Source organism: Bufo gargarizans, chromosome 4 (assembly GCF_014858855.1).
Source record: "Bufo gargarizans isolate SCDJY-AF-19 chromosome 4, ASM1485885v1, whole genome shotgun sequence".
NCBI lineage: Eukaryota > Metazoa > Chordata > Amphibia > Anura > Bufonidae > Bufo > Bufo gargarizans.
In genome coordinates this window covers 219,918,291-219,933,315 of record NC_058083.1, presented here as the reverse complement: position 1 = coordinate 219,933,315, position 15,025 = coordinate 219,918,291, and the positions used below count along the sequence as shown (strand labels likewise).

General features: G+C 46.7%; 1 protein-coding gene across 1 annotated transcript in view; it reads right to left on the bottom strand.

Annotated features, from left to right (window-relative positions):
• DLGAP2 (DLG associated protein 2) overlaps nt 1–15,025 on the bottom strand; it is a 177,973-nt gene that overhangs the window by 17,562 nt on the left and 145,386 nt on the right. The gene's annotated exons all lie outside the window — the stretch shown is intronic.

The window sequence follows — 15,025 nt, the reverse complement described above, 5'->3', positions numbered from 1 at the left end:
GAAGCCAGATCCTCTGTTACGGGACCTCTCTCCTCTGCCTGGGTGCTGGGCCTAAATATCTGACAATGGACTGTTGCATTGGTGGCTGACGTGAAGCCTGATTCTCTGCTATGACATGCAGACTAATTCTCTGCCGACATGAAGCCAGATTGTCTGTTACGGGACCTCTCTCCTCTGCCTGGGTGCTGGGCCTAAATTTATGAAAATGGACTGTTGCAGTGGTGGGTGATGTGAAGCCTGATTCTCTGCTATGACATGAAGACTGATACTCTGCTGACATGAAGCCAGATTGTCTTTTACGGAACCTCTCTCCTCTGCCTGTGTGCTGGGCCTAAATATCTGAGAATGGACTGTTCCAGTGGTGGGTGACGGGAAGCCAGATTCTCTGCTATGGGACCTCTCTCCAATTGATTTTGGGTAATTTTTATTTATTTAATTTTTATTTTAATTCATTTCCCTATCCACATTTGTTTGCAGGGGATTTACCTACATGTTGCTGCCTTTTGCAGCCCTCTAGCCCTTTCCTGGGCTGTTTTACAGCCGTTTTAGTGCCGAAAAGTTCGGGTCCCCATTGACTTCAATGGGGTTCGGGTTCGGGACGAAGTTCGGATCGGGTTCGGATCCCGAACCCGAACACTTTTGGGAAGTTCGGCCGAACTTCTCGAACCCGAACATCCAGGTGTTCGCTCAACTCTAGCAGTGGAGTAAACACCTTAAAACCAAGGAACTCACTCAGGCTCCCCCTGCTACCTCTTCTGCTGCTGCCGCCTCGGCCTCTTCTGCTGCTGCCGCCTCGGCCTCTTCTGCTGCTGCCGCCTCGGCCTCTTCCTCTGCCTCCGGAGGAACGTTGGCACCTGCCGCCCAGCAAACAGGGGATGTACCACCAACACCACCACCACCTCCGTCACCAAGCATCTCAACCATGTCACACGGCAGCGTTCAGCTCTCCATCTCACAAACATTTGAGAGAAAGCGTAAATTCCCACCTAGCCACCCTCGATCCCTGGCCCTGAATGCCAGCATTTCTAAACTACTGGCCTATGAAATGCTGTCATTTAGGCTGGTGGACACAGACAGCTTCAAACAGCTCATGTCGCTTGCTGTCCCACAGTATGTTGTTCCCAGCCGGCACTACTTCTCCAAGAGAGCCGTGCCTTCCCTGCACAACCAAGTATCCGATAAAATCAAGTGTGCACTGCGCAACGCCATCTGTGGCAAGGTCCACCTAACCACAGATACGTGGACCAGTAAGCACGGCCAGGGACGCTATATCTCCCTAACTGCACACTGGGTAAATGTAGTGGCAGCTGGGCCCCAGGCGGAGAGCTGTTTGGCGCACGTCCTTCCGCCGCCAAGGATCGCAGGGCAACATTCTTTGCCTCCTGTTGCCACCTCCTCCTACTCGACTTCCTCCTCCTCTTCTTCCACCTGCTCATCCAGTCAGCCACACACCTTCACCACCAACTTCAGCACAGCCCGGGGTAAACGTCAGCAGGCCATTCTGAAACTCATATGTTTGGGGGACAGGCCCCACACCGCACAGGAGTTGTGGCAGGGTATAGAACAACAGACCGACGAGTGGTTGCTGCCGGTGAGCCTCAAGCCCGGCCTGGTGGTGTGTGATAATGGGCGAAATCTCGTTGCAGCTCTGGGACTAGCCAGTTTGACGCACATCCCTTGCTTGGCGCATGTGCTGAATTTGGTGGTGCAGAAGTTCATTCACAACTACCCCGACATGTCAGAGCTGCTGCATAAAGTGCGGGCCGTCTGTTCGCGCTTCCGGCGTTCACATCCTGCTGCTGCTCGCCTGTCTGCGCTACAGCGTAACTTCGGCCTTCCCGCTCACCGCCTCATATGCGACGTGCCCACCAGGTGGAACTCCACCTTGCACATGCTGGACAGACTGTGCGAGCAGCAGCAGGCCATAGTGGAGTTTCAGCTGCAGCACGCACGGGTCAGTCGCACTACAGAACAGCACCACTTCACCACCAATGACTGGGCCTCCATGCGAGACCTGTGTGCCCTGTTGCGCTGTTTCGAGTACTCCACCAACATGGCCAGTGGCGATGACGCCGTTATCAGCGTTACAATACCACTTCTATGTCTCCTTGAGAAAACACTTAGGGCGATGATGGAAGAGGAGGTGGCCCAGGAGGAGGAGGAGGAGGAGGAAGAGGGGTCATTTTTAGCACTTTCAGGCCAGTCTCTTCGAAGTGACTCAGAGGGAGGTTTTTGGCAACAGCAGAGGCCAGGTACAAATGTGGCCAGCCAGGGCCCACTACTGGAGGACGAGGATGAGGAGGAGGTGGAGGAGGATGAGGATGAAGCATTGTCACAGCGGGGTGGCACCCAACGCAGCTCGGGTCCATCACTGGTGCGTGGCTGGGGGGAAAGGCAGGACGATGACGATACGCCTCCCACAGAGGACAGCTTGTCCTTACCCCTGGGCAGCCTGGCACACATGAGCGACTACATGCTGCAGTGCCTGCGCAACGACAGCCAGAGTTGCCCACATTTTAACCTGTGCGGACTACTGGGTTGCCACCCTGCTGGATCCACGCTACAAAGACAATGTGCCCACCTTACTTCCTGCACTGGAGCGTGATAGGAAGATGCGCGAGTACAAGCGCACGTTGGTAGACGCGCTACTGAGAGCATTCCCAAATGTCACAGGGGAACAAGTGGAAGCCCAAGGCCAAGGCAGAGGAGGAGCAAGAGGTCGCCAAGGCAGCTGTGTCACGGCCAGCTCCTCTGAGGGCAGGGTTAGCATGGCAGAGATGTGGAAAAGTTTTGTCAACACGCCACAGCTAACTGCACCACCACCTGATACGCAACGTGTTAGCAGGAGGCAACATTTCACTAACATGGTGGAACAGTACGTGTGCACACCCCTCCACGTACTGACTGATGGTTCGGCCCCATTCAACTACTGGGTCTCTAAATTGTCCACGTGGCCAGAGCTAGCCTTTTATGCCTTGGAGGTGCTGGCCTGCCCGGCGGCCAGCGTTTTGTCTGAACGTGTATTCAGCACGGCAGGGGGTGTCATTACAGACAAACGCAGCCGCCTGTCTACAGCCAATGTGGACAAGCTGACGTTCATAAAAATGAACCAGGCATGGATCCCACAGGACCTGTCCGTCCCTTGTCCAGATTAGACATTAACTACCTCCCCTTAACCATATATTATTGTACTCCAGGGCACTTCCTCATTCAATCCTATTTTTATTTTCATTTTACCATTATATTGCGAGGCTACCCAAATTTGAATGAACCTCTCCTCTGTCTGGGTGCCAGGGCCTAAATATATGCCAATGGACTGTTCCAATGTTGGGTGACGTGAAGCCTGATTCTCTGCTATGACATGCAGACTAATTCTCTGCTGACATGAAGCCAGATTCTCTGTTACGGGACCTCTCTCCTCTGCCTGGGTGCTGGGCCTAAATATATGCCAATGGACTGTTGCAGTGGTGGCTGACGTGAAGCCTGATTGTCTGTTACGGGACCTCTCTCCTCTGCTTGGGTGCTGGGCCTAAATATCTGACAATGGACTGTTGCATTGGTGGCTGACGTGAAGCCTGATTCTCTGCTATGATATGAAGACTGATTCTCTGCTGACATGAAGCCAGATTGTCTGTTACGGGACCTCTCTCCTCTGCCTGGGTGCTGGGCCTAAATTTATGAAAATGGACTCTTACAGTGGTGGGTGACGTGAAGCCTGATTCTCTGCTATGATATGAAGACTGATTCTCTGCTGACATGAAGCCAGATTGTCTGTTACGGGACCTCTCTCCTCTGCCTGGGTGCTTGGCCTAAATTTATGAAAATGGACTGTTGCAGTGGTGGCTGACGTGAAGCCTGATTCTCTGCTATGACATGCAGACTGATTCTCTGCTGACATGAAGCCAGATTCTCTGTTACGGGACCTCTCTCCTCTGCCTGGGTGCTGGGCCTAAATATATGCTAATGGACTGTTGCACTGGTGGCTGACGTGAAGCCTGATTGTCTGTTACGGGACCTCTCTCCTCTGCCTGGGTGCTGGGCCTAAATATCTGACAATGGACTGTTGCATTGGTGGCTGACGTGAAGCCTGATTCTCTGCTATGATATGAAGACTGATTCTCTGCTGACATGAAGCCAGATTGTCTGTTACGGGACCTCTCTCCTCTGCCTGGGTGCTTGGCCTAAATTTATGACAATGGACTGTTGCAGTGGTGGCTGACGTGAAGCCTGATTCTCTGCTATGACATGCAGACTGATTCTCTGCTGACATGAAGACAGATTCTCTGTTACGGGACCTCTCTCCTCTGCCTGGGTGCCGGGGCCTAAATATCTGAGAATGGACTGTTCCAGTGGTGGGTGACGTGAAGCCAGATTCTCTGCTATGGGACCTCTCTCCAATTGATTTTGGTTAATTTTTATTTATTTAATTTTTATTTTAATTCATTTCCCTATCCACATTTGTTTGCAGGGGATTTACCTACATGTTGCTGCCTTTTGCAGCCTTCTCGCCCTTTCCTGGGCTGTTTTACAGCCTTTTTAGTACCGAAAAGTTCGGGTCCCCATTGACTTCAATGGGGTTCGGGTTCGGGACGAAGTTCGGATCGGGTTCGGATCCCGAACCCGAACATTTCCGGGAAGTTCGGCCGAACTTCTCGAACCCGAACATCCAGGTGTTCGCTCAACTCTACTCCTGACGAAGCCTATGTGGCGAAACACGTGTCGAGGTTGAAGCAGTGGGGGAGTCGTGTTACCATTCTACAGCAGCAACATGGGTAGGTAAACTTGGTAGCTGGATCAGGGTGGGACGAGAGGTTTGCAGTTCATTGTTATATGCCATCTTTATTAGTAGTACTGCACCGTCCATTGACACCTCACAGCATCCCCAGACAGAGGTTGTGAGCAATAGTTAGTAGTTGTTTTATGCTAGGGGATCAGCAACTACACTTTTGCTCACGGCCTCTGGTAAATTGTTGTTCTCTGCTGGGTATGGTCACATTATCCCCCATTGTGATTCTCCACATTGTATAGCCCCTTGTGGCTCAGTCTCCATGTCCTGTCCCATTTGAGCAATACCTGTAATGATCATGTGATTTATATTGAATAAAATGAGATTTTTTACCTTGTAAAAATCCTTGCTTTTTTTTGTACAAGTTACAATAGGCTGACTGCACTACATATACTGTAGATATCTAGGTAGATAATGTAACAAATTACCCAGTTTATTATTATGCATCAGGGGGCTGAGATGACTTGTAGGTAAACAGGCAGCAAGTGTCATCTTTCATTAGGGACCTGCCCTCTCAAAGTCACCACAAGGACCCCCATAATCATCTTGTAGCATCTTGCTGCTGTTTGACCCAATATGAACTGACAATTATTGCATGTAGTTATACAGTGGGCCCCCAGAATGAATTTTACTGGCGGGCCCTAGGCACTCCAGTCTGACACTGTACATACACTATCTATCCCTAACGCACCCAGATAGAAACGTTGAATTGGTACAGATTGCTGTCTCAGGCAGATATGTAAATGATTACAAATATGGTTTCATTAGACACGGTTTTGCACAAAAGAGTGTAAAAATGCTTCCCCCCAGTGCCCTATAAAAAGGCTCTCAGAGGCTACTTTTGGGTAGTGTACCTCTTGGTGAGAAATTTTTAATTACTAGACATGCCTCTTTGATGCACTGAAAGTGATTTTGAACAGTTGACTTTGAGAGGGGGCACATAATTTGACTGAAAGAAACAGGATGGTCGTTTCATTGAATTGCCTGCTGTCTAGGCCATTCTGATCTAACTATTAGAAGGTGTTAGGAGCAGTTGTTATGCCAAGACAAGAAACACAGTGAACAGGCTCTGGACAGCCCAGAAAGACCACCAGTAGAGAAGATGGTTTGATCTGTCGACAACCACCAGCAGCTCCCACAGTTTTGTTGTACACCATCCAGAAACAGGTGGCACCTTCATTACACAACCCTATCTCTGCCCGATCAATTTCCAGGTGCTTACCAGAAGGAAATTTGCTGTTACAGTGCTTATTACATCTCCTGCCACTGATAGCGGCCTTAGTTTGCAATGATGTCTTGAATGAGAAACCTGGTTCTGTTTGGGATCCCATAATAGTCGGGTTCGAGCATGGTGGCGTCCTGGTGAGCTCTTCAATCCTGCCTTTGCTGTAGAGTGACACACTTCCCCAAATGCTGGTGTAATGATCAGGGAAGTCATTGCATACGACAGTCGTGACCCCCTAGTAGTAATAGAATGGATACTAACAGTTCAGTGATTATTGCAGGACATACTACAGTCTAGGGTGGTCAGACGTCCGGTTTTAGGCCCGAAAGTCTGATTTTAAACTTCTGGTCCTGAAGTCCTCCTTTTTTGTGGTTATCGTCGACTCTCTGCGAGACTACTGTGAGGGGCACTTTAAGTATCAGTCACTCGCATGATCCAGATCAGTAGTCACAGAGCAGAGCGCACTGATATCACACGCTGCCTGCAGATTCGCGCCAGTCAATTCTGGTTTGCAGGCGCTGCGGGAAGTGGAAGGAGGAACAGACTCTGAGGAGCGTAGCTGCACTGAGGTATTCAAGGCTGCTCGTACTGGTCTGAAAGACTTTGCTGTGGCCAGGCCGAGGATTGCTGAAACTGAAAGGGGGGAAGTTTGTGAATGGGGGGACTGTAATAACTAGGGGGGAAATTAGGTACTCACTGGTCTGTGCTGTGGGCCGCCGGGGATTGCTGAAAGGGGTTAATAAATACTGTGAATGGGGGACTGCTGAGGGGTTAATAACTACTGTAAAAGGCCCTTCACAGTAGTTATTAACCCCTTCCAGCAGTCCCCCATTCACAGTATTTATTAACCCCTCGGGGGACTGCTGAAAGGGGCTAATAACTACTGTGAAGGAGGGACTGGCTGGCTCCAGTCAACCCCTGGCCCTTGAAGGACACTCCTGGCTCCTCCAAAAGTTCTTCCCCCTCCCCTTCCCCCGGCCGGCGATGGGGCGTGGCTTCACAGAGGTTGGCGTGGGTTATAAATTTGGGGGCGTGGTCGGTGAGGTCCGGCCTTCTGGTGTGAAGCCTGTGGCCACCCTACTAGTACAGCCACATGTGTTGTCTCTCACGGCAGACCTTCCAACTGGCAGCAGGAAAATCACACACAGCAAGAGGTTCCCTGGAATGACTCAGATTGCAACCCTTCCTTGGCCTTTCCGGTTGTCAAATTTATCACCAATTGAGCATTCATCAGGCCTGCCCAGAACGCCAGCTTCAGCAACCTATGAGTGTGCAGGAGCTACAGGGCCCACTGCAACATCTGTGGGCAAATGTGCCGCAGGATACTAGATGAAACCTGGATGCCTCCATGCCCAACACATATAAGGTTTCATTTGATTACACCTTCTTGGTGCATTATTTTTTTGTCAATGAGTGTATATCAATAACTTCCTTACCTTCCCTTTATTATTATCACCATGTATTCATGATGTAATATATTTCTGTATAAGAACTCTTCCACATAAGTGGGGGGCTATAAGAATGGGAAATGTGGGACTAATGGGGGAGATCTACTAAGCTAAATGTGGAAGAATTATTGCTTAACTTGCACAAAAAAAAACTGGCATTTATGCTTTCCACCACATTTATCATGTGTTAAACTCTTGCTCCTCATGCGGCAAGGAAGCATGGCGCAATATTTTGGTGCAAAGTAAGCCAACCAATAGGTGGTATAAACTTATACAAAAGTGTTGCTCCAAATTTCTCATCCAGCATCAGCTCTGTCATAAATCTGGTACATCTCTTGCTATACTGTCTATTATTTCATCTTGCAATGAAAAATGAAAGGCGTTCTCTCCGCATGGCAACCCTTCGTCACATTAAAGCCAACCTAGCAACTATTGCTATAAGTTCAGTTTCATAACTCCCTGCTGTTTGCAGCAGTTTAGTGCTCTGGCTCATGTAGGTTCTGAGCAGAGGACCCCCTGAATGATGTCCATATGATGCAAGACAACCTCTCTAACGCGCAGCCCACTTTAGTTTCCTGTCTCCCTACAACTGCCTTTATGATTAGCAGATAATACGACCATAGAGATTATAGGCACAACTAAAAACAAGCAGTGCTGCCCTGAATTGCTTAGCTCAGGGCTCATCCATGTACGTTTTCATTCTATTTCCATTGGTACACTGAATTATTGTTGAAGAAATGGTTTTACACCTGTAATCTTTAGATTTGCCACTAGATGTCAGTGTCTCCTCACACTGTAAAAGAACTCCTAGGGCCAGATTTATCAATACACTTACATCTTACTCCACTTTTACATATGTCCAAAGTCACTTTTGACTGAGTCAGATTTATTAATGGTCCTATAATTATGTGAAAAAGTTGTTTTTACGGTAGAAGTTTATCCTTCAGTAAGCGGCTTTACAAAAGTCGCACGTCTTTACGAAAAAGTCGCATGTTCTATTAAAAAGTCGCATAAAGATAAGCATGGTCCTCACTGGAGTGAAATTGCACAATTTTTTGCGACTTTTTAAATTGTCGCAATAGTAAATTTGTCTAGAGATTCATTTACATAAGAAAACACGCCCACTTTCAGAAAACTGGCGAGCATAGCGCAGAGCCAATAAAAGTAGCAAATTTTTGCGCAGTTTAAGCGATTGTGCAAAAATTTGTGACTTTTTCGCTCCATTATTTTGAATTGAGCTAATGATAAATCTGGCCCTAGTCTTTCAGTGTCATATCAGTATGTAAGATAAAAGAAAGAGGAAGCAGCACCGGACAAGCAGTTCTGCTATTATTTTCTACTTTTGGAGTGTCATATCAGTGGTTTTCCTTAGAACTGCAGATATAGGGGAGTTTTCAGGGTCAGAATATTGGTACCCCAGCCAGTCAACTGTTTGAAGGACTTGTGTGAGGACTGTGCCCACTTGTAGCTTTAGTTCATTCACACAGTAACGGTGGAGCGCAGGGATGATGCAAAAAGTGTTGTCACAAAACAGGGATATTGTCATAAAGAAGGTGTTATAAAATGAGTGATGTCTCAGCTGTAGTCTAATAACCAAAACTGTGTCATAGCAATAATAAAGCTAGCATAAAATATAAGCATTCTGCACACAGTAATGCCATAGTGCAGACAGAAAGCTCTGCTCCCACTGCTTTATCAGTGTACACTGGAAATATCCCCAATGTATACCACTAGAAGAAGCTTCTGACATCCGCCACTACAAGATATACATTGACTTCCATGATCAAATAAATGACACCATGAGGCTTACAGTTTTTGGGAGAATGCCTCTGTATCGAACACCAGAAATTGGCTTTGTGGATGACTGTAGTAATATGGCAGAGAGCACAAGCTGCTCTTCCTGTCATTGAATGGCACATGATAGAATTACGTATGCATGACTGCATAGATAGAAGAGCAGTCTGTGGAGTGTTTGATATGCTTTTCAGATTAAGCACAGTAGCAATGCCAAACACTAATGGCATTTAAATCCTCTAAATACATGCAATGTGATGTAAGGCTAATTTATGCATTGCAATCCTCCTTACTTTGAAGCTAGATATTGCTATTTAGTTTCACTGATGCTACTGGCTGAAAATCCACGCTATACTTTTTCTTCTTTAGTCTGCAAATATCAGATGTGTAGTTTATCTTTTGGAGGAGTGAGCTATATCATGCAGCCTAGAGAAATGGCATACACTGGTGATGCTTAGAATCCACTATACAGTTCTGTCATACTGTCTTACAAAATACTTTAAAGCTGCTCTGCCGGGTCTGCTATACTAGCATGATCCAACGCGGGGCAATATCAGAGGCGCATAGCGCTCTGGGGCAAATGTTTGAACACTAAGCCATATCTCTAAGGCTACTTTTACACTTGCGTTCAGAGCGGATCCGTCTGGTGTCTGCACAGACGGATCCACTCCTATAATGCAGATGATAGGATCCGTTCAGAACGGATCCATCTGCATTATATTTCTGAAAGTTACTCAGACGGATCCGTCCAGACTTTACATTGAAAGTCAATGGGGGACGGATCCGTTTAAAATTGAGCCATATTGTGTCAACTTTAAACGGATCCGTGCCCATTGACTTACATTGTAAGTCTGGACGGATCCGTTTGGCTCCGCACGGCCAGGCGGACACCCGAACGCTGCAAGCTGCGTTCAGGTGTCCGCCTGCTTAGCGGAGGACAGACGGTGCCAGACTGAGGCATTCTGAGCGGATCCGCATCCACTCAGAATGCATTGGGGCTGTACGGATCCGTTGGGGTCCGCTTGTGAGAGCCTTCAAACGGAACTCACAAGCGGAACGCCGAACGCAAGTGTGAAAGTAGCCTAACACTGCCCAATGCTTATCCATACATGCCTAGTGCCCTTTGTGCCCCAACACAGTAATAGTGCCAGACTTGCAGTAAACATACCCCATTAGTGATCCAACACTGTAAGACTGTCCCTACAGTGCCCTTCAGACATCAAAGGGGTTCTGCAGTTTGTTTAAACTGATGATTTATCCTCTGGATAGATCATCAGCATCTGATCGGCGGGGGTCCATCCCTCAGGACCCCCGCCAATCAGCTGTTTGAGAAGGCAGCGAGCGCTCCAGTAGCGCCGCGGCCTTCTCAGTGTTTACCGCAGGCCCAGTGACGTCACGACTAGTACCAACTGGCCTGGGCGCGGCTAAGCTCTGTTCACTTGAATGGAGCTTAGCCCAGCCCAGGCCAGTTGATACTAGTCGTGACGTCACTGGGCCTGCGGTAAACTGTGAGAAGGCTGCTGCGCTCCTTCCACCACCTTACACTTGTGAGTCCTGATTCCTCCAGCTTACACTTGTGAGTCCTGATTCCTCCACCTTACACTTGTGAGTCCTGATTCCTACGCCTTACACTTGTGAGTCCTGATTCTTCCACCTTACACTTGTAAATCCTGATACCCCCGCCTTACACTTGTGTCCTGATTCCCCCACCTTACACTTGTGAGTCCTGATTCCTACGCCTTACACGTGTAAATCCTGATACCCCCGCCTTACACTTGTGAGTCCTGATTCCCCCACCTTACACTTGTGAGTCCTGATTCCCATGCCTTACATTTGTGAGTCCTGATTCCTCCGCTTTACATTTGTGAGTCCTGATTCCCCCACCTTACACTTGCGAGTCCTGATTCCCCCACCTTACACTTGTGAGTCCTGATTCCTACACCTTACACTTGTGAGTCCTGATTCCCATGCCTTACATTTGTGAGTCCTGATTCCTACGCCTTACATTTGTGAGTCCTGATTCCCCCACCTTACACTTGTGAGTCCTGATTCCCCACCTTACACTTGTGAGTTCTGCTTCCCCCACCTTACACTTGTGAGTCCTGATTCCTACGCCTTACACTTGTGAGTCCTGATTCCCCCACCTTACACTTGTGAGTCCTGATTCACCCACCTTACACTTGTGAGTCCTGATTCCCCCACCTTACACTTGTGAGTCCTGATTCCTACGCCTTACACTTGTGAGTCCTGATTCCTACGCCTTACACTTGTCAGTCCTGATTCCTCCACCTTACACTTGTGAGTCTTCATTCCTCCACCTTACACTTGTGAATCCTGATTCCCCCACCTTACACTTGTGAATCCTGATTCCTCCACCTTACACTTGTGAATCCTGATTCCTCCACCTTACACTTGTGGGTCCTGATTCCCCCACCTTACACTTGTGAATCTTGATTCCTCCACCTTACACTTGTGAGTCCTGATTCTTCCACCTTACACTTGTGTGTCCTAATTTCTACGCCTTACACTTGTGAGCCCTGATTCGTACGCTTTACACTTGTGAGTCCTGATTCCCCTACCTTACACTTGTGAATCCTGATTCCTCTACCTTAATCTTGTGAGTCCTGATTCCTACGCCTTACACTTGTGAGTCCTGATTCCCCCACCTTGCACTTGTGAGTCCTGATTCCCCCACCTTGCACTTGTGAGTCCTCATTCCCCCACCTTACACTTGTGAATCCTGATCCCTCCACCTTACACTTGTTAGCCCTGCTTCAATTTGCACCACACAGGGTGATTTACAGTTTTTCCAAAATAGGTTTGTATACATAGAGAGTTGTCAATCGCGCTGCATGAGTGGGGACGGTAGAACTCATGGACTTTCCTTTTGAGTCCAAGCAGCAGGTAAAGAGTTTTTTATTAAAATACCTATAGAAATAAATAAATAAAAATACTGATTTAGACGGGTGTCTTTTTTGTCCATGTGCTATCCGGACTACACCCAAATAGTACATGTATCCATTAAAGTGATTGGTCACACAGCAGTTTTTCCATATGGATTGTTGGTCTGTGCAGAGAAGCTTGCAGTATACACCATTCTTGCCCTTTTTACCATCCAGGGCTCATTCCTTTAAGTGAATGGGTATAGGGAAAATAAAACAAAGCACCAACACCATATACTGTACATCTGTTGATCTGTTGCACCTTTACAAGTTTACATCACCTATTATTGGCTTACTTTACGTAGAATCAGGTGTCATTATTTTAGTGCATTTTTGGTGCACACAGTTGCATCCTAAGTCACGCCCCTTTCCTGTAGGCCACACCTCCTTATCAGATGAATTCGAAAAAAATCTAGTGCAAAGCATGCATCCTGATTTTCCATCTTTTTTTTTTTTTTACGTAAATTACACTAGAATTCAGGCCTTTTTGATTAGTAAATCTCCCACAGTATTTCCCTTTATCTACATTTGATATAATTTATTTTGCTTACTCACATGTAACTATAGTTCACAAGAAATCTGTCCTTTTACAAGAAGAAAGGAAAGATCTGAAAATCTAGAACCCATCACAAAAGAAGCCCATTTTCTTACTCGCATTTCAGGTACTTCATCTTAACAGCCAACTTCTCAGACAGCAAGGAAGCTTTTAACACATGGCCTGATGGAAGCTAAATCTATTCTGACATTTAAGGCACATCAGCATCATTGATTTATGAACTGTCTTGTGTTTCAAACTATTGACTGACATTACAGTGTGACTGTTCTTCTGGACACCAACGTGCGTTAGAATGTAAGATTCCATAGGGCAGGAAATATAACAATTCAGGAGCTGCATAACAGGGGTCCTTCAGCCATCCGAATGAGGATCCAAAATCCTTAATATAAAGAATACACTTTGCAAATAGTCTATAGCTCCAATGCAAAGGATTGTGTCACCATCCAAATTATTTGAAAAGTAGCAATTTTTTTTAATTTTGATGCATTGGAGTAATTATGTGGACATTGCATTTAAAATGGTTGTCTGTGAGTTATATACTGATGATCTATGAACGTGACATCTCCTGGCCTGGGAAAAGCAGCAAGAAGATGCTCATGACCTATCCAGAGGACAGAAGTCCTGCTACAATCCATTAGGGTATGACCACATAGTGCGGTTGTGTAGGCGTCGTGGTCAAGTAATGTTTAGTTGGACAGCATTGTTAAAGGCCATGTGGCCACGTGTGCAGATCGACTAATTATTGCAATCTTCATTAGTTCAATTAGAGCATGCTGCGGCCCCTTCAGCCACAAGGTACTCAACCGCATTGCAACCACGACACGGCTTCGCTGTGTGGTCATACCTGAAGTTCCATCTTTACATTTTGTTAGCATGTGGCAGATGCTGTTTTATACATGAATTACTTTGGCAATGATAAAAGACACTAAATAAACTAAATTGGAGATAATATATAAAAGGCTGTATGCCAATTTTCTAGAATACAAGTGTTATAGCATCTTTTCTAGCCACTTTAAAAAAAGGGTGGTCTGACTTCATTGACCCCATTCCTCTATGCCTTTGACATCTCTAAGACTCTGCATCCAAATCTTGCATGTATGGGTGCATTACTGGCAACCTGCCTGTACCCGTGTATTACAGTCCATACTGTGGGCATCGACCTCATACTGTGCATGCCCCATACCGCTGATATCCTTAGTGCACAAGATGTGGATGCAGCGGCTGAGTGAGGTCACCGGCAGAAAGGATGACTAAGGAGTGGAAATTTGCGGCATTTTGGGGAAATTTAAAAAAAAATCTCTAAGCTTGTCTATGGGTTGTGCATGGTATTGTAACTCACGTGAATAGGGCTAGGCTAGAATACCAGAAATAGCCAATGAACAAGAATTCCACTGTTTCCAGGGAAAAAACAAACTCAGTTTTGTAAGGGTAGGTTCACACCTCTGGCCTAGCTGGATACTGTCATTCACAGTCAGACCCCATTGACTATGAAGGGATCCTGCTGGTTTCTGGCATTAATGGCGGACAAAAGCCACTTTATGCACCAGTTTTTGTCTGAGACACGGGAGTCCTGCTAGAAAGTGGCCGGATCCCATTATAGTCAATGTTGTCTGGCGGTGAATGGCAGTATCCGGCTAGGCTGAATGTGGTGCGCTCAGGCAGGCTATTCTCTGTCAAAACAGCTTGCCGGATCTCTAGATCGGAAGTGTGAACCTATGCTGATCTAACACAAACCTTATAGCAATGTATGAGAACACATTTTCTTGTTTTCTATTTGAGAGGCTGATGAACTGACAGCTATTCTGGTAGATGTCAAGGAACTGTCAATCCTAGACAACATGTGTCTTTATATAGATGATTGTAGATCATATTAATACATCACAACTGATCTGATTCGGGTTTGTCACATAAAGTTAATTCTTTTGGAACATTCATTCACAATGTGTCTTATAAGCCTACTGAGATAAAAGACTGAAGAGGCCCAACTGAACAATTTTTCTAGAGCTCCTTCTCTTGACTGCACTTTTTATCTTTTTTTAGTGTAAGCATGAAATCTGATTGTATCAGTCGTGGGGCATTAGGGTATGGGCACGCAGTCAGGTTTTTGCATGCAGTTTTGTAAGCCAAAATCAGGAGCGGACCATAAAAGGAGAGAAAGTATAAATGACAGATACAACTTCTCCTCTTTTCTTGAATTCACTCCTGGTTTGGCTTCCATAACTGCATGCAGAATCCTGACCGCTTGATCATACCTTTAGGCAAGGGCTACACGGC